The sequence below is a fragment of the Mesoplodon bidens genome (genome assembly GCF_964165515.1).
Source record: "Mesoplodon bidens genome assembly, contig: HAP1_SCAFFOLD_752, whole genome shotgun sequence".
In the NCBI taxonomy this organism is placed as follows: domain Eukaryota; kingdom Metazoa; phylum Chordata; class Mammalia; order Artiodactyla; family Ziphiidae; genus Mesoplodon; species Mesoplodon bidens.
This window is the reverse complement of record NW_027672248.1, coordinates 14,689-39,523: the sequence shown is the minus strand read 5'-3', so window position 1 is coordinate 39,523 and position 24,835 is coordinate 14,689. Positions and strand designations below refer to the sequence as shown.

At 40.4% G+C, this 24,835-nt stretch overlaps 1 pseudogene across 1 annotated transcript in view; it reads right to left on the bottom strand.

Moving 5' to 3' along the window:
• The window catches only part of LOC308610421 (ferritin light chain-like), a 39,570-nt pseudogene extending 33,366 nt beyond the window's left edge, over positions 1-6,204 (bottom strand). Inside the window, exon 1 of the transcript in view lies at positions 6,191-6,204. The product of the transcript in view is annotated as a ferritin light chain-like (transcript). The remainder of the gene's footprint in view (positions 1-6,190) is intronic.
• Between the last annotated feature and the right edge of the window lie 18,631 nt (positions 6,205-24,835).

Below are 24,835 nucleotides of genomic sequence, written 5' to 3'. Positions count from 1 at the left end.
CAAACACCAATAAAATAAGCAATATTTGGCAAATATGATAGAGATGGGACTAGCTATAAAACAGAGAGAATTTTTTTTTAATTACAGAAGAATACTATGGTAGCTTTATACCAACACATCTAAAAATCTGGACAAAATGGCTGATTATGATTAGTTATATGCAGCCATTATTTACTCCTGTTTTGAGTAGAGAATACAAGAAGCTTTATGAAAATAGAAAACATAATCAAAGATATACACCTTAGAAAGACATCAGTTATTTTCCAATGTATATAAAAAATTAGAAGAGTCCTAATACGAAAATCAGATACGGGGCTTCCCTGGTGGCGCAGTGGTTGAGAGTCCGCCTGCCGATGCAGGGGACACAGGTTCGTGCTGCGGACCGGGAAGATCCCACATGCCGCAGAGTGGCTGGGCCCGTGAGCCATGGCCGCTGAGCCTGCGCGTCCAGAGCCTCTGCTCCGCAACGGGAGAGGACACAACAGTGAGAGGCCCGCGTACGGCAAAAAAAAAAAAAAAAAGAAAGGGAGTGACAACTTAAATGATATATGGAATATTTTGCTGACTTACAAGAGCATGCAGAATTAACTATGACCCAGTTGAAATGTTAATTTTATTTTAATGTGTATGTTGGGATGGAGTCTTCAAGGTGCCAGAAAACAACCATTCATCCATGCTGTTTGGAACTGCAGCACACAGACACCTTCAGTTACCAGTTCTGTTCATGCCACAGAATCATCTTCAGAAAACATACTGTTTTTTATGGACCTGGTATATATCTTAATTAGTTTGAAGAATTCCCCAAATACCTGTTAATATGTAGTGCTCCAATTCCAATCTTGCCACGACCTGTACCAGTGACACAGCACATAGGAGTTTTATTTCTCTTTCTTTCTCTGGGTTGTTCAGAACCCAACGAAAGAACAATGGAATGGCATCAAAGAGATCAGGGTTCTTGTCCCAGAGTTACCATAAAATAATAGTGTCCTCTTGGGAAAATTATAGTTATTCTAGGCCGCTTTCCTTTTCTTTACTTTGACAGAGCTGCACCAGATGACCCCAAGTAACATTGCACTCTTTGCAGTAGTAGCTTAGATGTTATTGGTTTTCTGAAACAAATGAAGACAATGACACATGAAACTGTGCAACATCTCTGTAACTATGTTTTCTTAGAGTTGCCTCCATTTTACAGATGATAAGATGGCTGAGCACAGAAGTAGATGTCTTGACCAGAGTTTGCAGAGTAGATGGAACGGAACCACAAGTTTCCTTCTTTCCTGAAGCTCACTTAGCCAAAACATAGGCTTCTGAATATTAAGCTGTAAAGCATATTATCAGTATGCTTTAAAAGAAGCGGTTCTTCTAGGATTTCCAATTAATAGCAGGAGGTTTTGAAATTCTTCAAAGATCATCTAATTTTGTGAGATTTACAGCTCAATTTTCCTGTCAAGCAAGTTGTATTAGTGCCAATCATCTGAGCTGCTGGATGCTTCTCTGAACTTCTTGAAGTTTTCTTCTTGCTCTCTGAAATTCATGCCAGATAAGCCTTTTTCTAGAGCGTATATACAGACTTGTGTATTTTTTATACAGAAAAGCAATGCAGTGAGTCAGGACGGGGGTTAAGCCCTCATTCTCAGAGTGGTATTGAGCTCCTGGTGAAATATAATCATCATTTCCTCAGAATCGAAAAGCAATTATCTCTAGTTTTTAATCCCATTAACTATTTATACATTTATGTATGATACATGTATTTATTGTACCTACTAGGTGTGTTCTCTTTGGGAAGTACAAAGCTCTTTGAGATATAGGTAGTTCATTTTTTTGTTTTCCCACAAATACTGTGACCTTTTGAGCAGGAAGGTCTATATTTTACTAACATCTAGAACCAGCAGTTAACACGGTGTCTAAGATGTAGTCAATAAATATGAAATACATAAATGAACACATTTTTAAGGAAGGGCCAGGAAATGAACAAATAGAAATTTTTCATTTTCAGTCACAAAGCAACCAGAGACATAAAAATGATACAGACAACGAGTGCTACGGTCATTCAAATAAGGCATAGAATAGATACAACAAGGATCTCCTTATTGGCACAGGGAACTCTACTCAATATTTTGTAATAACTTATAAGGGAAAAGAATGTGAAAAAGGAATCACTGTGCTGTACACCTGAAAGTAACACAACATTGTAAATCAACTATACTTAAATTAAAAAACAAACAAACAGACAACAACAACAACAAAAAAACACAAAAGAGGTCATAGAAGTTTTTATGAGATTCCATAAGAGAAGCCAAATGAGGACGGGAGAGACAGCTTTTGAATCAATTCAGAGGAGAGGTCACAGAGAAACTTGTCTTTGACCTGAACTTGAGTTTCCATTAAGATTGCAACGCAGGGATATTACAGATGAAGGTAATCACATAAACTTACTACACTGAAACTTGCAGAGGTTATGAGTGTTGTTCAAGATCCCAAAGCAAGTGCATTGTGGAATCAGAATTTTAAGTGAGACCTAATGAACTAAAAACAAACAAACAAAAAAACAAACCTTTTCTGTGATACCATGTTGCCTTTGAAGTCGTTATTTTGGTGGGTTGGTAGAAAGTGGTTCCCGTGTTTCTGGCAGCAATGACTAGTTCTGTGCCCCCTGCGGCCCCCCACCCCCGAGTTGATCCTCAAAGTTTCCTTTAGAATGGACTTGCTAAAATGCAGACATGCAAGTATTCATGACGCCTGTGTCCAATCATTTCTCTTGCCATTGCCTACTTCACTTCTGGATTATATGAACAATTCACTGTCTTCATTTATGCTTTTCCCTCCTCCAAGAATTCCTTTCTCCCTATGGGGCACCTGGGAAACCCACTTCATTTTTCAAACCTCAGTTTACATATTATGTCTTTTGTGCAGTCTTCTTTTTAGTGTTGTGATCACATGCTCCTTTTTGCTACCCTTGCACTTCTGCATGCCTGATTGTTGCACTCGCTACACTGTATTGTGATTGTGTTGTTTACATATATCTGTGTTCTCCTGGACAACGTTCCTTGGGGCCAGGTACTACCGTTTTTCATCTATTGGTGTTGCCTTAGCATGTTGCTTGTTGCGAAGTAGTTAGTTATAAAAATGAGATTTGTTTAAATTGAAAATTGTTATGTACATATTAGTTATTATCATTTACAGATATAACAGGAAAAAATATTAATGCTGGTGCTGAAAGTTCACTTCTAGTAAATGATGGTGGTACTTGACTTCACTTATATTATTTTCCCCACTATTTTATATCTTTCTACCTGATATCTCTTCTTTATTTCCATCTCTTTCTTTATTACTAAACCAAGAAAAACAGGGATGAGGGTAGGGCTAGGCCATACTTGGCTGGAATAGTAAAGAAATTGTGTGGGGTTTTGGTGAGAAAATCCTGAAGCATACAGGTCTGCATCTTCCTTTTATTTTTATTTTTTTGCGGTACATGGGCCTCTCACCATTGTGGCCTCTCCCGTTGTGGAGCACAGGCTCTGGAGGTGCAGGCTCAGCGGCCGTGGCTCACGGGCCCAGCCGCTCCACGGCATGTGGGATCTTCCCGGACCAGGTCACGAACCCGTGTCCCCTGCATCGGCAGGTGGACTCTCAACCACTGCGCCACCAGGGAAGCCCCTGTTTGAAGTTTTTTGATAAATTAGATTTGATAACACAGTTTTATAAAAACTTAGTTTGGACATTTCTGAACCTCTTTTTTTGTTTCCTTATGTAAGAAAGCTGCTTGCTTAGGGTTAATACTAATTCAATGGGGGTAAGATTTACACAGGACTAACCCTAACATTCATAGTGTGTGGCACAGGAAACAACTTTGAATGGCCATTTCAAGGAACAATATACTTAAGTGTATACAATGAGTAAAATGGATGAACTACACAAATTTATGAGTTGAAAACCATAGAATCATAGAATTTTCTCACTGTAAAGGCTCTTACTTTTCCAACTGCTTAACTTCAACCTCTGTTAAAGCACTTCAGTAACAGGGAGTTCTTGAGTTTAAAATGCAGTCGGCCCATTTTATAGTTGAAAGGTTCTACTTGTCAAAATATTCATCCTTTTATCAACCTAAACCTGTCTACTTGGTCTAAAATCTTCAGTGTGGGACAGTCTAAACCCTTTTTCATAGGACAACTCCTAAAATAGTTTAGAGCGACCACCTACTTCTCTCCTGGTCTTGCTTCATGTCATCTATTCCCAGTTCCTTCAATTACTTCTTATTTTAGATTCCAGACACTTTACTGAATTCATCACTTTCTTCAGTATAATAACTCATTTGCTGAATGTGATATTTTAAGCCTAAAAGGATTTGTTTACTGTTTTCTGTAAAGAATTAAAACATAAAATGTCCAATCAACCAATAATTCTTCACCTAACATGATTCATATACACCAATTGATAAGGAAAATTTAAAAACTCAAATTACTTCATTCTTAAAGAGTGATCATAGTATGTCCTTATTTATAATGTACAGGAAATATGAATTTTCTTTCTGTGCATCTATAACAGTGCCCTCTTGCAGGGTACAGAGGATCCTCCATTGATGCTGCCTAATGATGCGTATGTGATATCCTGATATTTACTAAGAAGTTAGATATTCAGGAGGATTTTTTGTTCCCAGCAGACATACACATATGAATTTTTCTTCTCTATTTTTGTGTGTTTCTAACTTTTATTATTCATCTATTGGCACTTCAGTGCATTCACCAAACTGCACCATAAACATCAAAGTAGATTACTTCACTTTTCCTTTTATGAGATTATTATACTTATCAACCAATATTTGAGCCCTTAATATGGGCAAATCATCCTAGCCTGTTAAGCACAGAGGTAAAGAGCATGGAGTTGAGAGGGCACACACCAAGATTTGAACAAATTACTTAATCTCTCTAAGTCTTCATTTTTGTATGTGAAAAATGAGAATAATTACAATGATTGAACTCATAAGGTGGATCGTAGAAAACATCTAGGTGCTACATGCAAAGAGCTTGTTTGACTACCTGGCAAATATATCCATTCTTTATTAACATGATGGTGATGATGTTGATGGTGATGATGATGATGATGCAGCTACCAGCAGGTGTCCTTATTAGGTTGGTAAGGATGGTGAATAAACCACAAGATCATGTCTGTGAACATTTGCATTCTAAGGCTACACTGCCTTTGCCTTCTCAACTCCGGCTCCACTCCTCATCTGTTTAAACATCTCCCAAGATAGCTCAGGTCTTCTCCTCTATGAAGCTATTCTGCACTACTCCTCTAGAATGAACTTAAAATACATTGCTTGCACTTATATTAATTTATATCAAGTACAAACTTCTGCAGTGGAATCACTCATCCTCCGTCAACCTTATATGGACCTTTACCTCCAACACTGATGCCTAGCAAATCCTTCCACTACATTATAAATTATTAACCATAAGGTTTAGCATGTTCTCTCTTCCAAGGTGTTTAGAACTTTAAAGGAGAAAGAAGCCTGCCCAAGTGGACAAAGCTAACACTTATCAAGCATGAGCTCCCAACATTTGCACCAGACAATTTCACATCATCTCATTATAAACTGACAATAATCTTTGTGAGGTTGGGGTCCTAACCTTCTTTTTACTGTGAATCCCTTTGACAATATGGAGTAGCCCATTTAAATAGTCTTAAAATAACACTTTTAAATTCATAAAATATAATACATAGAATCTCAAAAGAAACTAGTTACTATGTTTTAAATGTAGTCATTAGAATATTTTAAAAACCAAATTTGTGATATAGAAACGAATGGGTATTTAAACTCATCAAATAACAAGATATAACAGAGACTCTATTAACTACTATACTTAAAAATAGTGATGTTGGGGAGATGGGTTCACAACTCTGATACATGTGTACTGAAATTGGAACAATTAAATAAATAGATGGTGGATGGTGGTAGCCACATTTCTCAATATTGAAGTATGAATTTACAGATAAACAAGAGGAGAAGGCTAAACTAATCTCAGCGTTAATGCATTATAGTTGCAGACATCAGTATACACTCAGCTCAATATAGATATAGATAGTTATATATAGAAGTATTTACTGATATGTGTATATACATGGGTTAGTATACATATATATTTCTTTGTTCTCTCAGTTAAGAGAGCCTAATCAAATAATAGCCCACTAGCAACAGCACATCTAGAGCCCAGATCTTGGTTTCTATTACTACTCTCCAATAAAAGGAATCAGGGCTCCTCAGAGAAATGACTGATTCTAGGACTGGGGCAGGAAATACACAAAATGAGCCTGGAGCATCTTGTGGTACCAAAAAGTCAGGAAGTATTAAACACACACACAAACATGCATGCTAAACACAGATACACACAGATACACACACACACACAAACTCACACACCCCAAAAGGAGTATGTCAAAGGAGCACAGGTGCCAAAAGCAAAAGCTCCCAATGGCCAAAGCTGGAACAATTCAAACAACAAAATAAAGTAGTATTGGATTATAACCCAAAGGATAAAATAGATATCCATGAGTCTATACTGATATAAATAAATATCAATAATTGAATAAATTAATGTTTAGGGGAAAATAGACAAATCTGTGTGGAAGAATTCCAAATACTTTATGTACATACTCTGTCCTCAAGGAGGTGGATCATAACTCTCCACTTTTTGGGTTTGTGCTTCACATAGTGACTTCCTTCCAACAAGTGTAGTGTGGAAGGGGTGGAGGAGTAACTTTACAGTGGAGAAATCTGAGACACGACCTCAGCCAGGTTATCAAGGTCAACATCAACAGGCAAATCACATTGATAGCATGTACCCTTGATAAGATGTTATTAAAAAGGCACTTTATCTGGTTGTCCTCCCAATAAACCATAATCCCAGTCTTACCGTGAGAAAAGCATTGGACAGTTTACATTAGTGAGGTATGCTACAAAACACTTGATCACTGCTCCTCAAAACCGTCAAGGTTGGGGCTTCCCTGGTGGCGCAGTGGTTGAGAGTCCGCCTGCCAATGCAGGGGACACGGGTTCGAGCCCTGGCCTGGGAAGATCCCACATGCCAGGGAGCAACTAAGCCCGTGAACCACAAATACTGAGTCCATATGCTGCAACTACGGAGGCCCACGCGCCTACAGCCCGTGCTCCACAATGAGAGAGGCCACTGCAATGAGAGGCCGGCGCGCTGCAACGAAGAGTAACCCCCGCTCTCCGCAACTAGAGAAAGCCCGCACGTAGCAACAAACACCCAACACAGCCAAAAATAAATAAATTAAATAAATACATTTAAAAAAGAAACTGTCAAGGTTATCAAAAACAAGAAAAGCCTGAGAAACTACCACAGCCCAGAGGAGCCTAAGGGGGCTTGATAACTAAATGTAATGTGGTGTCCTGGATGGAAGCCTGAAATGGAATTAAGGACACTAGGCAAAAGCCAAGGAAATCTGAATAAAGTACAGACTCTGGTTAATATTATTGTATTAATATTGGCTCATTAATTGTAAAAAAGGTACCACACTGGTGTACGGTGTCAATAATCGAGGAAATTGGGAATGAGATATATAAGAACTCTGTATTATCCCCTTAATTTTTCTGTATATCTAAAACCATTCTAAAATAGATATAGTCTATTAGATAAAACAAAAAAGGTAATGATGATTTGATTGTAACATCAGACTAGTGATACTTTGAGATATCTATAAAAACTGCCTTAGGAAATTGTCTGTGGTATCTGCTGGGGATATAGTCACAGGTACTCCTAATATTATTGTGGTTTGTTGTCTGCATTTAGATTTAAAGGACATGCTAAATACTAAATTGCAGCTAGAGGTTAGTGAAATTAAAGATGTAATATTCCCATCCAGATTCCACATACACTTTGATACATATTAAGAATCCCCTGCTCTTTGGTGAGGTCTAATTTTATGAAAGTGAAACTCAGAGAGATGAATTAGGTTGTTCCAGCTTTTTAAAAGCCCGCATTCTAGGGTCAAGAATTCTTACTGAGCCTTGTTGAAACTGTTTGCTACACTACCTCCTAATTTTGGAACTGCTAAACAGAGAGTTGGGAACTCTTCCTAGATTAAAAGTACTGCCTTGGCCTTGTGCAATTATACTGTTTAGGTTGCTGGACAAATCCAAGGATAAAACTGGCCTGGACCTAGTGATGGGCAATTCCAAAAGCAAGCTGAATGTGAGAAGTTCACTCACAGAGAACCCTAGGGTCAAAAAGCCTCTCTACTTGGGAATGGCTGAACACCGGGAAAATAAGCCCTGGTTCAGCTGTAAAGAGAGCACATCCTTGGCCTTTTTTTCCCCCTTAAGTCCGGAAACTGATGATCTGGTCAGCTTAGGAGAGGGAGGAAGGGAAGGAGGGAGGGAGGAAAATGAGAGAGAGAGAGAAACCTGTTAATAGCTGGTGCCAATTTAAAGAGAAGGAAAGGGTTTATTATATACGTATATGCTAATATTATTCCTAAAGCCAATTCTGATAAATCCTTCGGGAAAGAAAGAGATGCAGCCACCTGTTAATGTGGCTTCAGCTTCTTTGTGTCCAAATGTTACAGCTGTCACCAGACCAGCCATTCCACTTGGGGCGGGGCCAGGGGGTTAGAGGGGGAACATCTGTCCACTAAGGACACTACTGAACAGCAACAAAATCTTGGGGCGACCCCTCTCTCTTTCCTCGAGTGCTTTTGCTAGCCGGTCCTACTTCCCCACTCCTTTGGGAGTTTCCTGTTCCATTACGTAGGCAAGAGGGCGAGAGGTCCCAGCTTTCCTAATTGTGAGTGGTTTGGCTGGGTGTGTACGTGCGAGTAACTGTGTGTGTGTGTGTATGTGTGTGTGTGTGTGTGTTGAGGGAAAGTGGAGCTTGCTACAGGGGCTTGGAAAAACTAGTCGCCAATTTAAAATATTTTCGGAGTGTTTGAATGATATCTTCAAAGCTAATCCCACTCTCAAATTCAGCGAAATGAACAATACAGATAAGGAAGATGAAGAGGGTGGAAAACCCACACAGCGGAATGGAGCTGTGCATGCCGCGGGAGTGACAGGGGAGCGCTCAGAGGTAAGGCGCTCTGCAGAGAAAGTCACTCTGGCTCTTCTCTCTCGGTCCACCAGCCGGCGACGCTTCTTCTGTAAAAGCATTCCTAGAAAATAACCCTACAACCGGGAAGGGTAGCGATCTTTGAGCGCAGTTTCCAGGAGCCGGTCCCCGCAGCAGGAAGAGGCCCCTCTCCCCCCGCGGCTGGCGCGGAATGTGGCGATCCGGCCCGGCGCGGGGGATGACTTCCTGCGGCCGGAGCTCGGCGGCGGAAGCGGCGGGAGCAGCTGCTGCAGCTGGCAGGTGGGGTGGGGGCCGGCCGAACTGACCAAGCACAGACCCGGCGCGGCGGCACTGCGGCCCCGGGGCAGCCGGCGCGGGGACATGCGCTGATTCGATCCCTCCGGAGAAGGTAAGCAGCCCGGCTATTATTAGCCTCGGCCACACTAATGGGGTTTGTAATACAGAGGGAAGAAGGGGAATATCCCTGCCGCCTTCTGCAATGGGAAAAGGAGCAGCAACTGGAATTGAATTATCAATCAGCCAAGTGCTTGAGATTATTGGAGGAGCGGTGTTAGTGGGCAAACAAAGAAGGCGGTCAGCCTCTGTAATCTTAAGATAATCAACCATTGCTGTGCCACACTCGCTTAGATATTGAAGAGGATTCAGAATGTAAAATAATTTGAGTTGCACTTTTACGTTGCTACCTTCAACCTTCGCTTGGTTATTTTTGGTTTGCGAGCAGCAGGTTCTTGTCAGCAGCCTGGAGAAGTAATCGGAAATCTTCCCTCTTCTTTTGCCTTCCTCAGTCTTCTCCCCTTCCAGTTATTAGAATGGGTCTGCACATTTCAACGTCAAACACCCACTTCAATACTGAACCTTTAGAAAGAATCTCCAATTAGAGGAGAAACTTACCTCCTGGAGTTCAGCTTGGGTTGAGCAGCACTTGTCCCCACTTCTCCCTTCATTTACCATCTTCTCTTGTCAATCATTTCATGGATTCCCCCACCCCCCACCCCGGGGATGCTGTGCTCATTAACAAGCCAGCTCTTGTCAGCTCCTGTCCACCACCTCTGTTCCGTGACTGATTTTTCAAGGACCCAGAAAGGGCATTGCCTTATACCATGTTTGGACTATTATCTGTGTCCTTCCCCAAAATGCATGGCATGAAAAATCCTTTAAACTCAGTACCAACATGGTTTCAGATAACTCCCTTCATTGTAGTCACTGCAGCTACCAGATGGGTTTCGAGGACAGCAGGATCTGTTGGGGTGTGAGAAAGAGGGCTATACCTACATATTTTGCTCCACGTGCATAAGAATAGGTGGAAGTAGAAATGCAAATGTCAGTCTGTCCCGTTTTTCTTGAAGCTTTTTTAGTCCAGCTAGGTTGTGAGACACCTAGCTGGGTAGGGTATGGGGCAAGTCCTCCTGCAAAAGCAAGCAGTGTGTTTGTCCTAGGATTCCCCCAATAACCTCAAAAGAGATTCCAGAGAGGCTTTTCCCACAGGCAGTCAGAAAGCCAGGGGAGGTGGCCAAGGTAAACCTCAGGTTATTTGGGCATCCTCAAGTTAGTCTCCCCTTTTAGGGGTTCTGACCTAGGATTTCCCCACAAACGCTTTGCTGCTGAGCTCAAGTGCCCATTCTTGTTGCCACCTAGGGATGTACAATTGAATGATATTCTGTGAAATAGTGAAGATTGCTATGGTGGGGATTACAAATGTGCCACTTCACCAACAGAGAACAGTTGCAATAAGCCAGACTGTGTGGTGTCTGTGTGCCAATATTCCATTTAAGAAGAGATTTGTTATCTTTAAATCTGAAATTAAAGAGACAGTTTGACTCAAAAGGCCATGGATTTTATTTTAACAAATTAAAATAGGAGATCAATGAAAAAGAGGTCCAGGGTTTATAGCTAACCTTCTTTTTTATATATTGCTTTAGAACAAGATACTGGTTCTGAAAAATCATGTTACTTCTATTATATATTGTTATTGTTTTTCTGATTACAAATTCTCTATTTATAAATACACTTTGGAAAGATTTGAGTTGGTTTCTTTGTCTCTATCTTCAGTATATGAGGCAGAAGGAGTGGAGGGGGGTGGGCAAATCCCACTCCAAGTGGCCCACTCAGAGAATTGTTCCCCGGACCATGCAAACCTCTGGACCGATATTGTTTTGGCTGGTTGTTATTATTATCTTTAAATGTGGTTTGGGTTTGAAATATTAAATTTTCAATATTCTAAAATTTTGACTCAGGCACACCAACTAGAAGAGAGAACAAAGAACAAGAATAGCAAAACTATTTTCCACCTTTCTTTTTTTCTTCCCCCAATGTATTTATTTATTTATTTATTTTTATTAGTTTCTGCTTTATAACAAAGTGAATCAGTCATACATATACATCTGTTCCCACATCCCTTCCCTCATGCATCTCCCTCCCTCCCACCCTCCCCTTCCCAACCCCTCCAGGCGGTCACAAAGCACCGAGCTGATCTCCCTGTGCTCTGCGGCTGCTTCCCTCTATCTATCTACCTTACGTTTGGTAGTGTACATATGTCCATGCCTCTCTTTCGCTTTGTCACAGCTTAGCCTTCCCCCTCCCCATATCCTCAAGTCCATTCTCAAGTAGGTCTGTGTCTTTATTCCCGTTTTACCCCTAGGTTCTTCATGACATTTGTTTTTTAATTCTGTATATATGTGTTAGCATACGGTATTTGTCTTTCTCTTTCTGACTTACTTCACTCTGTATGACAGACTCTAGGTCTATCCACCTCATTACAAATAGCTCAGTTTCGTTTCTTTTTATGGCTGAGTAATATTCCATTGTATATATGTGCCACATCTTCTTTATCCATTCATCCGATGATGGACACTTAGGTTGTTTCCAGCTCCGGGCTATTGTGAATAGAGCTGCAATGAACATTTTGGTACATGTCTCTTTTTGAATTATGGTTTTCTCAGGGTATATGCCTAGTAGTGGGATTGCTGGCTCATATGGTACTTCTATTTTTAGTTTTTTGAGGAACCTCCGTACTGTTCTCCATAGTGGCTGTACCAATTCACATTCCCACCAGCAGTGCAAGAGTGTTCCCTTTTCTCCACACCCTCTCCAGCATTTATTGTTTCTAGATTTCTTGATGATGGCCATTCTGACTGGTGTGAGATGATATCTCATTGTAGTTTTGATTTGCATTTCTCTAATGATTAATGATCTTGAGCATTCTTTCATGTGTTTGTTGGCAGTCTGTATATCTTCTTTGGAGAAATGCCTATTTAAGTCTTCTGCCCATTTTTGGATTGGGTTGTTTGTTTTTTTGCTATTGAGCTGCATGAGCTGTTTATAAATTTCGGAGATTAATCCTTTGTCAGTTGCTTCATTTGCAAATATTTTCTCCCATTCTGAGGGTTGTCTTTTGGTCTTGTTTATGGTTTCCTTTGCTGTGCAAAAGCTTTGAAGTTCCATTAGGTCCCATTTGTTTATCTTTGTTTTTATTTCCATTTCTCTAGGAGGTGGGTCCAAAAGGATCTTGCTGTGATTGATGTCATAGAGTGTTCTACCTATGTTTTCCTCTAAGAGTTTGATAGTTTCTGGCCTTACATTTAAGTCTTTAATCCATTTTGAGCTTATTTTTGTGTATGGTGTTAGGGAATGATCTAATCTCAAACTTTTACATGTCCCTGTCCAGTTTTCCCAGCACCACTTATTGAAGAGGCTGTCCTTTCTCCACTGTACATTCCTGACTCCTTTATCAAAGATAAGTTGGCCATATGTGCGTGGGTTTATCTCTGGGCTTTCTATCCTGATCCACTGATCTATCTTTCTGTTTTTATGCCAGTACCACACTGTCTTGATTACTGTAGCTTTGTAGTATAGTCTGAAGTCAGGGAGCCTGATTCCTCCAGCTCCGTTTTTCGTTCTCAAGATTGCTTTGGCTATTCGTGGTCTTTTGTTTTTCCAAAAAAATTGTGAAATTTTTTGTTCTAGTTCTGTGAAAAATGCCAGTGGGAGTTTGATAGGGATTGCATTGAATCTGTAGATTGCTTTGGGTAGTAGAGTCATTTTCACAATATTGATTCTTCCAATCCAGGAGCATGGTATATCTCTCCATCTATTTGTATCATCTTTAATTTCTTTCATCAGTGTCTTATAATTTTCTGCATACAGGTCTTTTGTCTCCTTAGGTAGGTTTATTCCTAGATATTTTATTCTTTTTGTTGCAGTGGTAAATGGGAGTGTTTTCTTGATTTCATTTTCAGATTTTTCATCATTAGTGTACAGGAATGCCAGAGATTTCTGTACATTAATTTTGTATCCTGCTACTTTACCAAATTCATTGATTAGCTCTAGTAGTTTTTCGGTAGCATCTTTAGGATTCTCTATGTATAGTATCATGTCATCTGCAAACAGTGACAGCTTTACTTCTTCTTTTCCAATTTCGATTCCTTTTATTTCCTTTTCTTCTCTGATTGCTGTGGCTGAAACTTCCAAAACTAAGTTGAATAAGAGTGGTGAGAGTGGGCAGCCTGGTCTTGTTCCCGATCTTAGTGGAAATGGTTTCAGTTTTTCACCATTGAGGACAATGTTGGCTGTGGGTTTGTCATATATGGCCTTTATTATGTTGAGGAAAGTTCCCTCTATGCCTACTTTCTGCAGGGTTTTTATCATAAATGGGTGTTGAATTTTGTCGAAAGCTTTCTCTGCATCTATTGAGATGATCATATGGTTTTTCTCCTTCAACTTGTTAATATGGTGTATCACATTGATTGATTTGCATATATTGAAGAATCCTTGCATTCCTGGAATAAACCCCACTTGATCATGGTGTATGATCATTTTGATGTGCTGTTGGATTCTGTTTGCTAGTATTTTGTTGAGGATTTTTGCATCTATGTTCATCAGTGATATTGGCCTGTAGTTTTCTTTCTTTGTGACATCCTTGCCTGGTTTTGGTATCAAGGTGATGGTGGCCTCGTAGAATGAGTTTGGGAGTGTTCCTTCCTCTGATATTGTTTGGAAGAGTTTGAGAAGGATGGGTGTTAGCTCTTCTCTAAATGTTTGATAGAATTCGCCTGTGAAGCCATCTGGTCCTGGGCTTTTGTTTGATGGAAGATTTTTAATCACAGTTTCAATTTCAGTGCTTGTGATTGGTCTATTCATATTTTCTATTTCTTCCTGAGTCAGTCTTGGCAGGTTGTGCATTTCTAAGAATTTGTCCATTTCTTCCAGGTTGTCCATTTTATTGGCATAGAGTTGCTTGTAGTAATCTCTCATGATCTTTTGTATTTCTGCAGTGTCAGTTATTACTTCTCCTTCTTCATTTCTAATTCTATTGATTTGAGTCTTCTCCCTTCTTTTCTTGATGAGTCTGGCTAATGGTTTGTCAATTTTGTTTATCTTCTCAAAGAACCAGCTTTTAGTTTGGTTGATCTTTGCTATCGTTTCCTTCATTTCTTTTTCATTTATTTCTGATCTGATCTTTATGATTTCTTTCCTTCTGCTAACTTTGGGGGTTTTTTGTTCTTCTTTCTCTAATTGCTTTAGGTGCAGGGTCAGGTTGTTTACTCGAAATGTTTCCTGTTTCTTAAGGTGGGATTGTATTGCTATAAACTTCCCCCTTAGAACTGCTTTTGCTGCGTCCCACTGGTTTTGGGTCGTCATGTCTCCATTGTCATTTGTTTCTAGGTATTTTTTTATTTCCTCTTTGATTTCTTCAGTGATCACTTCGTTATTGAATAGTGTATTGTTTAGCCTCCATGTGTTTGTATTTTTTACAGATCTTTTCCTGTAATTGATGTCTAGTCTCATAGCATTGTGGTCTGAAAAGATACTTGATACAATTTCAATTTTCTTAAATTTACCGAGGCTTGATTTGTGACCCAAGATATGATCTATCCTGGAGAATGTTCCATGAGCACTTGAGAAAAATGTGTATTCTGTTGTTTTTGGATGGAATGTCCTATAAATATCAACTAAGTCCATCTTGTTTAATGTATCATTTCAAGCTTGTGTTTCCTTATTTATTTTCCTTTTGGATGATCTGTCCATTGGTGAAAGTGGGGTGTTAAAGTCCCCTACTATGATTGTGTTACTGTCGATTTCCCCTTTTATGGCTGTTAGTATTTGCCTTATGTATTGAGGTGCTCCTGTGTTGGGTGCATAAATATTTACAATTGTTATATCTTCTTCTTGGATCGATCCCTTTATCGTTATGTAGTGTCCTTCTTTGTCTCTTCTAATAGTCTTTATTTTAAAGTCTATTTTGTCTGATATAAGAATTGCTACTCCAGCTTTCTTTTGATTTCCATTTGCATGGAATATCTTTTTCCATCCCCTTACTTTCAATCTGTAAGTGTCTCTAGGTCTGAAGTGGGTCTCTTGTAGACAGCATATATATGGGTCTTGTTTTTGTATCCATTCAGCCACTCTGTGTCTTTTGGTGGGAGCATTTAGTCCATTTACATTTAAGGTATTTATTGATATGTATGTTCCTAATCCCATTTCCTAAATTGCTTTGGGTTCGTTATTGTAGGTATATTCCTTCTGTTGTGTTTCTTGCCTAGAGAAGTTCCTTTAGCATTTGTTGTAAAGCTGGTTTGGTGGTGCTGAACTCTCTCAGCTTTTGCTTGTCTGTAAAGTTTTTAATTTCTCCATCAAATCTGAATGAGATCCTTGCTGGGTAGAGTAATCTTGGTTGCAGGTTTCTCTCCTTCATCACTTTAATTATGTCCTGCCACTCCCTTCTGGCTTGTAGAGTTTCTGCTGAGAGATCAGCTGTTAACCTGATGGGGATTCCCTTGTGTGTTATTTGTTGCTTTTCCCTTGCTGCTTTTAATATGATTTCTTTGTGTTTAATTTTTGACAGTTTGATTAATATGTGTCTTGGTGTATTTCTCCTTGGATTTATTCTGTATGGGACTCTCTGTGCCTCCTGGACTTGATTCACTATTTCCTTTCCCATATTAGGGAAGTTTTCAACTATAATCTCTTCAAATCTTTTCTCAGTCCCTTTCTTTTTCTCTTCTTCTTCTGGAACCCCTATAATTCGAATGTTGGTGCGTTTAATGTTGTCCCAGAGGTCTCTGAGACTGTCCTCTGTTCTTTTCATTCTTTTTTCTTTATTTTGCTCTGCATCAGTTATTTCCACTATTTTATCTTCCACCTCACTTATCCGTTCTTCTGCCTCAGTTATTCTGCTATTGATCCCATCTAGAGTATTTTTCATTTCTTTTATTGTGTTTTTAATCGATGCTTGATTCATCTTTAGTTCTTCTAGGTCCCTGTTAACTGTTTCTTGCATTTTGTCTATTCTATTTCCAAGATTATGGATCTTGGAAATAGAATCTTGGATCAGCTTTACCATCATTATTCTGAATTCTTTTTCAGGTAGACTGCCTATTACCTCTTCATTTGTTAGGTCTGGTAGGTTTTTATCTTGCTCCTTCACCTGCTGTGTGTTTTTCTGTCTTCTCATTTTGCTTATCTTACTGTGTTTGGGGTCTCCTTTTTGCAGGCTGCAGATTCGTAGTTCCCGTTGTTTTTGGTGTCTGTCCCCAGTGGCTAAGGTTGTTTCAGTAGGTTGTGTAGGCTTCCTGGTGGGGGGGACTAATGCCTGTGTTCTGGTGGTTGAGGCTCGATCTTGTCTTTCTGGTGGACAGGTCCACGTCTGGTGGTGTGTTTTGGGGTGCCTGTGGCCTTATTATGTTTTTAGGCAGCCTCTCTGTTAATGGGTGGGGTTGTGTTCCTGCCTTGCTAGTTGCTTGGCATAGGGTGACCAGCACTGTAGCTTGCTCGTCGTTGACTGAAGCTGGGTGCTGGTGTTGAGATGGAGATCTCTGGGAGAGTTTTGCTGCTTGATATTATGTGGAGCTGGGAGGTCTCTTGTGGACCCGTGTCCTGAAGTTGGCTCTCCCACTTCAGAGGCACAGCACTGACTCCTGGCTGCAGCACCAAGAGCCTTTCATCCACCCGGCTCAGAATAACAGGGAGAAAAAGTAGAAAGAAAGAATTAGTAGAAGAAAGAAAGAGAGAGGGAAAGAAAGGAAGAAGGGAAGAAAGGAAGGAAGGAAGGAAGGAAGAAAGAGAGAAAGGAGGGAGGCAGGAAGGATGGAAAGAAAGAAAGGAGGGAGGGAGGGAGTGAGGAATGAAAGTAAAAGGAAGAGTGAATGGAAGAAGGGAGGGAGGGAGGAAGGAAGGAACGAAAGAAAGAAAGACAGGAGGGAGAGAGGGATGAAGGAAAGAAAAAGAAAGTGGAAAGAAGAAGGGTGGGAGGGAGGAAAGAAAAAGAAAGAAAGAAAGGAGGAGCCGAGGGAGGGAGGGAGGAAGGGAAGGTAGGAAAAAAAGAGCAGGTAAAGTAAAATAGAATAAAATATGAAATATAGTAGCGTTATTAAAATTAAAAAGTAATTATTGAAAAAAAAACGGCCCGATAGAACCCTGGGACATATGGTGGAAGCTAAGCTATACAGAGAGAATCTTACACAGAAGATTACACATACACATTCACAAAAAGAGAGCAGGGGGAAAAATCAAAAATCTTGCTCTCCAAGTCCACCTCCTCAATTTGGGATAATTCGTTGTAAAAAAAGGAAAAGGGCGAGAAGTCTGAAATCTTGCTCTCTAAGTCCACCTCCTTAATTTGGGATAATTCGTTGTAAAAAGAGGAAAAGGGGGGAAAGTCTTAAATGTTGTCCTCAAATTCCACTTCCTAAATTTGGGATGATTCGCTGTCCATTCATGCACTCCACAGACACAGGGCACATCAAATGGACCGTGGAGCTTTAATCCGCTGCCTCCGAGGCTGCACAGAGAGATTTCCCTGTCTCTGCTCTGTTCTCACAGCTCCCGGGTCTCAGCCTTGGACCTGGCCCCGCCTCTGCGCGTAGGTCGCCGGAGGGCGTCCGTTCTTCACTCAGACAGGACGGGTTTAAAGGAGCCACTGATTCGGGGGCTCTGGCTCACTCCGGCAGAGGGGAGGGAGGGGCGCGCAGTGTGGGGCGGGCCTGCGGCGGCAGAGGCCGCCGTGACGTTGCAGCAGCCCGTGGCGCTCCGTGCGCTTTCCCGGGAAAGCCGTCCCCGGATCCTGGGACCCCGGCAGTGGCGGGGTGCACAGGCCCCCCGGAAGGCGGGGCGGACAGTGACCCGCGCTCGCACACAGGCCCGGCGGCGGTGGCGGCGGCGGCGGCGGCGGCAGTAGCCCCAGCATCTCACGCCCGTCTCCGAGGTCCGCGCCTTACCCGCGGCTCGCGCCTGTCTCCGGCGCTTCCCCAAGCAGCCTTCTTAATGCCCTCTCCTCGTGCACCAGGAAACAAAAGGGAAAAAAGTCTCTTGCCTCTTCGGCAGCTCCAGACCCTTTCCCCGGACTCCCTCCGGGCTAGCCGTGGTGCACTAACCCCTTCAGGCTCTCGTCCTTTCGCCAGCCCCAGTCCACTCCCTGCGCTCCGACTGAAAGCCAATACCCGAGCCTCAGCTCCCAGCCCCGCCCGCCCCGGCGGCCAAGCAGACAAGCCTCTCGGGCTGGTGTGTGCCTGAGGGCACCGATCCTCTGTGCCGGAATCTCTCCGCTTTGCCCTCCACAACCCTGTTGCTGTGCTCTCCTCCGCTACTCCGAAGCTTTCCCCCTCCGCCACCTGCAGTCTCCGCCCGCGAAGGGGCTTGTAGTGTGTGGAAACCTTTCCTCCTTCACGGCTCCCTCCCACTGGTGCAGGTCCCGTCCCTATCCTATTGTCTCTGTTTATTCTTTTTTTCTTTTGCCCTACCCAGGTATGTGGGGAGTTTCTTGCCTTTTGGGGGTCTGAGGTCTTCTGTCAGCGTTCAGTAGGTGTTCTGTAGGAGTTGTTCCACGTGTAGATGAATTTCTGATGTATCTGTGGGGAGGAAGGTGATCTCCGCGTCTTACTCTTCCGCCATCTTCCTCCGAAATCGGATTTTCCACCTTTCTTACCTAATTGTAAAATATTTAATTATATGAATAATTATTCTGAATAATAGGTGAAAAACATATTAAAATAATAATTCATTTTTTTGAAAGTAGCCCAAGGTTTATGAAATACAGGTTAGTGCAATTGATCTTAAGTACAGTAAAAATTTCTGTAATTTTGAAAGGTGTTTTTATGTTGAGTATTAGTACATGAAAATATGCTAATGATGGTTAGAAATTGAAATGTCTGTTACTTGGTTTCTGAAGAAACTGAGTTCTTTGGCAAGAAATGGGTCAGGATTAGGCGACTGGAGCCGCCAAAGCCGGCATCATACCTGCCAGTGATTTTATAGGTGAGATGAATGCATTAAGTTATGGATTAGGGTTGGAGAAGCCTTCTGGGGAAGAAAGAAAACAAGATAGAAAATAGAATTTGTTATTTTAGTGCAACTAAGATAATTAAATTTAAGGTATTTCTGAATTTGGACTTCGTTATATTTAAACAATTTCTGAGGAAAGTTTCTAAATTCAAAGCCCTAGGTAGAAATAGTTGTATGATTTCCTAACCGAAATTAATTTATGACTCTATTTCCTTTGTTAAAAACGTTTCCCAGAGAAAGGAAAAATTAATTGCCCCGTGTTAAGGAGGAGTAATACCAAATAGAAGGATGTATTCTATTAGTTGCTAAATGAACTGTAGGAACTTTTTTGTAGATATGACAAGATAGAATTGAAATCAATCTGTTGCTTTCCAATCACGTAAAAAAAAACATTTAGTCTGGTGGGTGGTCAGTGTTATCAGTAATTTAAGACTTGAGTACCCACTTAGGATTCACAAAGTTGCCCTCTCTTTACAAAAGGCATTTTCTGGTGCTGCTTTACTGCCATTAGCTACAATTGAAGTAGACTTATCCTGAGATTTTGAAAAACAGAAAAAGAAATAGTAGGATTCATAAGGCTTTGCCTCCACTGAGAATAGGTAGAAAAAGTGCTATTTTGAAAGTTATCAATGGCCTCTTAATTGCCAGATTTCTGCGCTGTTTCAACCTGCTCTTTATGTCTTTATTTTTAAGTTCTCTTCTAAGTTCTTTTTTAAAAATTTTACTGCTTAGTGTTTTATTCACTAAAATAGCATTTTTAATTGAAGTATAGTTGATGTGTAATATTATATAAGTTACAGGTGTAAAATATAGTGACTCACAATTCTTAAAGGTTATACTCCATTTATAGTTATAAAATATTGGCTATATTTTCTGTGCTATGCAGTATATCCTTATAGCTCATTTTATAATAATAGTTTGTACCTCCTAGTCTCCTATCCCTATATTGTTCTTTTTTTAATTAAATACTTGTGTTCAAAAGTATTATTAATAAGTAATACATAAAGAGATATCTCTTTATCTAGTTTCTCACTAATCCCCTTAAATTACCTCATGACCAGCCTAGAACAAGTGCTGTTTATTTCTAGTTTGTGCCTCATGATATCACGACTATATGTCTTCATTTGTTCCTTTCACTCACCCTGCTACACGTTGAAACCTTGCTCACAGCATACACTGCCTCTTCCATGAACCCTTCCCCATACCCACCTTCCTTCTCATTTCAGATGTGTTTCTCCCTTGTCTAAACGCCTGTGGCACTTTCTATTTTGGTCTATCCTTTAGTTTGAACATGATTTGCTGTTGTAAAATAACCCTAGGGAGCAGAGTCTTTGACTAACAACTTTTTATTACCTGAAACTCATAATACAGTGCCTAGCTATGTATATGCAAAGTAGATGTTCAGCAATTTGATTTTAGTGAAGAAATTAGCTATTATTTTCCAGGGGTGTATATCCACCTACTCAAATATCCAAGTTAGGCTCTAAATAGTGTGTGCAGGTACATTTTAGTTTAAAATCCCTATATAATAATATAGTGAAAGTACATTCAAACAGTTATATTCAACAAAAGTTATTGTGAGCTTACATGCCCTTAAGTGGATATTGGCTCATCCGTATCAAAAAGCATAGTAAGCATTACAAAAGAAAACTTTAAAGAAGACATTGTACCAGCTTTCAGTATGCTTTCATTCTACTGAAAACAAGTAAGCAGGGGAAGATGTCTTGCATAAATAAGTACTAGTCTTAAAGCGCTCTGCTAGGTACTTTCATCTATGGTGTATAATTTCATCCTTCTACTATATGCTAATTTTACACTGAGACTCAGAGATCTTACCTAAATGGCAGAGATTCTTTCCACATTCACATGCTGTTCTTTGAAGTGTTAACGAGTGAAGGAAAACTATAAAAACATAATCAGAGTAGTTTAAAATGGTTTTGTGGTCAGGCTTTCCAGTGCTTTTTAAACTTTTGGGTCTTAACATCCCCTTTAATAATTCACTAAAGGCTATGCGTCCACTCCCCAAGTACATACACAACACACACACATAGAATTTTGCCTGTAATTGCAGGTGTTCGCGGACCTAATAAAGCCCTCCTTTGCAAATGCTTTAAGGACATCTACGCTGGGCTCAGTTTTTCTTTTTGCTTGTTCTATGCTTAATATTTATTTTTGTACCTATTAAAATTAAACAAATTGTTATCTGTTATAGATTGAGATATAAACCTAAGCAGCTTCATACTTTACAACTTTTCTTTTTGCATTTTTGTATTCTGTCCTTCTCTCTCACACAAACACACAAATTTATATAAATGAGATCAAATAATACTTTTCTGTGAAGAGAATGCTTAGAATTTATTCTTAACGATTTTTCTATATATCACACCTCAGTGTTAGCTGTAGTCATCATGTTGTACATTATGTCCATAGTATGTATTTATCTTACAATTGGAAGCTTGTACCTTTGACCATCTTCCTCCAATTTCCCCTCCCCTGACCCTCTGTCTCCTGTAACCACAGGTCTGATCTCCTTTTCTATGACTGTTTTCTTTTTTTTTAGGTTCCACATATAAGTGAGATCATATAGTGTTTGCCTTTCTTTCTCTGACTTATTTAACTTAGCATAAAGCCTTCAAGGTCCAATTCTGTTGTCTCAAATGGTAGCATTTCTTTGTTTTCTTACAGATGAATAATATTTCAGTGTGTGTGTGTGTGTGTATACATATAATACGTATATATCTATAAATATATAAAACAACCTCTTTACCCATTTGTCCATCAATGGGCACTTAGATTGTTTCCATGTCTTGGCTATTATAAATAATGCTGCTATGAACATGGGGGTGCAGATATCTTTTTGAGTTAGTGTTTTCATTTTCTTTGGATATATTCCCAGAAGTGGAGTTGCTAGATATATGTAGTTCTAGTCTTAATTTTTGAGGATCCTCCATACTGTTTTCCATACTGGCTTTACCAATCTACAATCCCACCAACAGCACAAGGCTTCCCTTTTCTCCACATCCTCACGAGCATTTGTTATCTCTTGACATTTTTGAGGATGACTGTTCTAACAGGTGTGAGGTAATATCTCAGTGTGGTTTTAATGTGCATTTCCCTAATGACTAGTGGTATTGAGCATCTTTTCATGTACCTGTTGGCTTTTCGTGTGTCTTCATTGGAAGAATGTCTATTTGGGTCCTTTGCTCATTTTTTTAATTGGGTAATTTTTTTTTGCTATTGATTTGTATGAATTTTTAATTTATTTTGGATATTAACCCTTATCAGATATATGGTTTACAAATATGTTTTTCGCATTCTATAGGTTGTCTTTTCAATCACTTTGTTGATTTGTTTTTGTTTTTGTTTGCTGTGCAGAAGCTTTTTAGTTTGATGTAGTTCCATTTGTTTATTTTTTATTTTGTCGTTTGTGTTTTCAGTGTCATATCCAAAAAGTCATTACCAAACCCATGTAATGAGCTTTATTCCTATGTTTTCTTCTGGCAGTTGCATAGTTTCAGGTCTTACATTTGAGTCTTTAATCCAATTCAAGTTAGTTTTGTGAGTGGTATAAGATATTGGTCCAATTTCATTCTTTTACATGTGAATATCCAATTATCCCAGGGTTCCCTTGTATGTAACTTCTCTCTTTTCTCTTGCTGGTCTTAAAATTCTTTCTTTGTTTTTGACTTTTGATGATTTAATTGCAATGTGTCTCAGAGTAGCCCTATTTGAGTTCAACCTATTTGGGCTTGTTTGGACTTCATGGATATGGATGTCCATTTCTCATCCTAGGTTTGGGAAAGTTTCATCCATTATTGCTTTAAATATACTTTTTTTCCCTTTCTCTCTCTCTTTTCTTCTTCTGGAATTCCCATACATGAACATTGTTTACTTTATTGTGTCCCATAATTTCCATAGGCTTTCTTCACTCTTTTTATTCTTTTCCTTTTTGTTCCTTTCACTGGGTAATTTCTAAAGTCCTGTCCTCCAGTTTGCTGATTCTTTCTTCTGCATGGTCGAATCTACCTTTGAAACTTTCTATTGAATTCTTCAGTTCAGTTATTGTATTTTTAAAATCTAGTGTTCCTGTTTCTTTGATGTTGCTATTTCCTTGTCAAACTCCTTGTCTTGTTCATGCATTGTTTTCCTAATTTCACTTAGCTGTCTGTGCTTTCTTGTAGTTCACTAAACTTCCTTAGGAGGATTATTCTGAATTCTTTGACAGTTCATAGATATTCTTTTTTTTTTTTTGCGGTGCGTGGGCCTCTCACTGTTGTGTCCTCTCCCGTTGCGAAGCACAGGCTCCGGACGTGCAGGCTCAGCAGCCATGGCTCATGGGCCCAGCCCGCTCTGCGGCATGTGGGATCCTCCCGGACCGGGGCACGAACCCGCATCCCCTGCATCGGCAGGCGGACTCTCAACCCCTGCGCCACCAGGGAAGCCCAGATCTTCATTTTTTTAAGGTCAGTTATTGGAGTTTTATTACTTTCCTTTGGTGGTGTCCTATTTGCCTAATTTTTGTGATCCTTGATTCCTTACATTGGTATCTGCATATCTGAATAATTGGGCTCTTCCTCCAGACTTAACTGGGTATTATATTCAGTAGTAGTAGTACATGGGGCTATGAATTAGTTTCCTGGCAGAGAATCAGAGCTTGTATAGGACCTGGCTCTGGACAGGACCCAGAGCCTGTATAGTTCATTGTTTGGGAACCCAAATCAGGCCAGAGTGTGCACTTAATTCCCTGGTCAGGTGAGGGCACTGGTTTTGCCCTGCAGAAGGGGGAGGCCACAGGCTGTGCTGTCTGTTCAAGTGCCACTGTATCTAGGGCTGTTTAATGGGCTGTACAGCTTCCCATGTTCTCTGGTTAGGTTCCCCAGTTGGACGTGCTGAAGGCTGTATTCAGTGATGAGTAGGGCTATGAATTAGATTTCCTGCCTGGGTGCAGCAGGAGAAGCAGCTCTAAAGCCAGTAAAGCTCTTTGTTGTCTTAACTCAAGCTGATCCACACTCCACGTTCTGTGGCTGAACAAGGCCACTGGCTTTGCTTTGCAGACTATCAGCTCTGTCTACCCTTCTCTAGGCTTGAGCACTGCTGGGCCGCACAGTTTCTAGGAGTTGTCACCAATCCTTCTAGTCAGATGGGCCAGGAAGACACTCTCCACAGCAGATGGGATGGGGCTAGTCCCAGTTCCTTTGCCTGGGTGGGTTGAGGAGGGACCACTCCAGGCGACTCTTAATTTCTCAAACAGACTCCCCAGTTGGGAGGAGCTGGGAGCTCCTCTCAGCCTTGGATATGAATTAATCTCCCTGCCTGTGCATGGTACAGGATCCCTCCACACCTGATACTGGCTCTGCTTTGTACCAGAGCCAGTGATGAGCTCTGGCTGCCTGCCTCTTGGCTGGAGCACGACTGGGCCAAATAGCTTCCAGGATTTATTGCCAGCCCTTTTGGTCAGATGGCCAGAAGAC